This window comes from Delphinus delphis, chromosome 10 (genome assembly GCF_949987515.2).
Source record: "Delphinus delphis chromosome 10, mDelDel1.2, whole genome shotgun sequence".
Classification (NCBI taxonomy): Eukaryota; Metazoa; Chordata; class Mammalia; order Artiodactyla; family Delphinidae; genus Delphinus; species Delphinus delphis.
Genome location: NC_082692.2, coordinates 86,485,814 through 86,488,443, shown reverse-complemented (window position 1 = coordinate 86,488,443; position 2,630 = coordinate 86,485,814). Strand labels below are relative to the sequence as shown.

The 2,630-nt window shown below is 43.5% G+C and overlaps 1 pseudogene; it reads left to right on the top strand.

Moving 5' to 3' along the window:
- The first annotated feature begins 941 nt into the window (after positions 1-941).
- Positions 942-1,524, top strand: LOC132431733 (S-phase kinase-associated protein 1 pseudogene; annotated as a pseudogene).
- Positions 1,525-2,630: the final 1,106 nt, after the last annotated feature.

The following is a 2,630-nucleotide window of genomic DNA, read 5'->3' as shown; positions in this document are numbered from 1 at the left end:
GCAAGGTTAGCAGCTCAAATGGCTCCAGAGGGAGTGATATTCAAAATATTGAATATTTAACAGCTGGCACTACCTGGGCACCCGTGGGTTCAGAACAGTCCCCGTCAGCATCTCTCAGCCCTGCCCACATGGCCCAGCAGGTGAAAGGAAGGTGTGGGCACAGGGGGCTGTGGAAGAGGAAAGCTCGTGCTTGCCTGTAGGGGAAGCTGCTGTCAGTTCCAGATCACGGCAGATGTGGGAATATAAGCCATCTGTTTTCAGATCCACAGATTTTTCCCAGAGAGGCTACAATAGATTTCTTTATGAAATTTAAATATTGACAACTTGTTTGAAATTTTACAAAAAAAAAAAACCTCTTTACAGGCCAAACCAAAAAAAGAAATGAATGTGTATGACATCTCTGTGTCAGTTCTTCACTGCTGCTCCAACGCAGAGCCAGACGGTACCTTGGAGCACACTGTCATTATTTTCTATGTAGGGTAACGTAAGGAGCCTCTTCACATGCGGCCAAACTCCTAGGCTTTCACACTTTGAGGGGATGAAACTATTGGTCCCTTTTATTTTAAGTAATTAAAAAATAAATTTTATTCCAAGCAGAGTTGTACAACAAAGGAAGTAATGCATGATAAGACGCACGACATAATAAATAGAAAAATTGTGAATTACATTTAAATTTCACAGTAAGAAAACAGAGATATTGATATAACCAAAAGGTATCATTTAACTGAATTGCCAGGCTAGGGAGACTGGAAGTGTGTGCATGAGCGTGTGTATGTATGTGGAAGGAGAGAGGAAGGAGAGAGTTAAAAAGTTACATCCGAGGCAGACGTCGTGCCGCTCTGCAGTGCTGCCCTTGTTCTCCACTTTTCTGTTTTTCTTTTCGCAGACGCCGCCCTGCTCTCATCAGCCTCTGGCCTGCCATCTCCTTAAGTCCTAACACCATGCCTTCAGCTGAGTTGCAGAGTTCTGATGGAGAGATATTTGAAGTTGATGTTGAAGTTGCGAAACAATCTGTGACGATTAAGACCATGCTGAAATATTTGGGAGCGGGTGATGAAGGAGATGATGAGCCAGTCCCCCGTGCCAAATGTTAACGCAACGATATTAAAAGAGGTCGTTCAGTGGTGCACCCACCACAGGGGTGATTCTCCTTCTCCTCAGGATGGTGAGGACAGAGAAAAGCGAACAGATGACATCCCTGTTTGGGATCAAGAATTCCTGAAAGTTGACCAAGGAACACTTTTTGAGCTTATACTGGCAGCAAACTACTTAGACATCAAAGGTTTGCTTGATGTTACCTGCAAGACTGTTGCCAATATGATCAAGGGGAAAACTCCTGAGGAGATTAGAAAGACATTCAATATCAAAAATGATTTTATTGAAGAAGAGGAAGCCCAGGTATGCAAAGAGAACCAGTGGTGTGAGGAGAAGTGAAATTTTGTGTCTGATGCTGTAACACTGTAAGGACTGTTGCAAATACTAGTTGCACTGCTTTGTTTATAATTGTTAATATTAGAAAAACGGTCCACAAATGCAGCAGCAAATCAGCTGTATTAGCAGAATGTCATCCTCGCTGCATGTGTGGTTTCAGCACAGATTGCAAACTCATGGCTCAGTTTCTTCCAGTATGATCAAAAGTTCTTTTTTCTTTGCTCTGAATAAACTTGAACTGTGGGTTCTCTATAGAAAGTGGCATTTTGGGCTTTCCCTCTCTTTGTAAAGCTATTTCTGCCTAGTTTATTGTCCAGTTAACTTTACCTTAGTGACCTTTAAAAGCTGGCACTGTAAATAAAACAACTTGCAAAAAAAAAAAGTTAACTCCTCATCTTCTCTCTTTCTCTTTTTTTTAATTGGTCCTTTAAGTTAGCAAAGCTGTCCCCTCCCCCTTGCTGTGCTGTGAAGACCTTTAGAATAAGAAAAGTCAAATTAGCATCAAGTCCCAGGAACTTCCTGGGTAAAAATATTAAGGACATCTGCTTCCCCCAAATCAAACGTTTTAGAAAACCATTGGGGGGACTGAGATGAGATGCCAAATAAGTCCTCCAAAGAGAGCTTCAAAAAGGCGGGAGAAGTCTGGGCTGCACTCCACACTCTACCAAGAGCTGACTACCCTCCCATGGCGTTTGTGCTTTGGGGATGGGTACCTGATCATGTGATGGGAACTCTAAAAATAGGAACATGGCAGCCTGGGCAGGGCCTAGACCAGCAAGGACACTATACACTAGTGGACAAGCTGTGTCCATTGAACTGTGAGCCTTCACTTTCAACTGTGACACCTTCCACACTGGCCACCAAAAGCAGAAGCCATTGTGGGCTCATCACATTCTCCCCCTTCTCTCCCAGCCTGCTGTTTTGAGGTACAGTCTTTCAGATCGAGTAAACCCATGAGCTGGACCATCTCTGTGGGCCTGTGACACTTGCACTCGCAGAGGACCCCATATGCTCAGCTTACCTGGTTCAATGTTCATCTTGAACTGCTTAGCTTTTGAACAACAGGTCTTGCATTTTTATTCTGCGTGAGCCTACAAATTTTGTAACCAGTCCTGCCCCTGAGATTCTTGAATCATTGCAGAGGAACACTTTTGAAAAGGCGGCCTCAAGAAAGTGATACAGTCACATTACTCATGGTC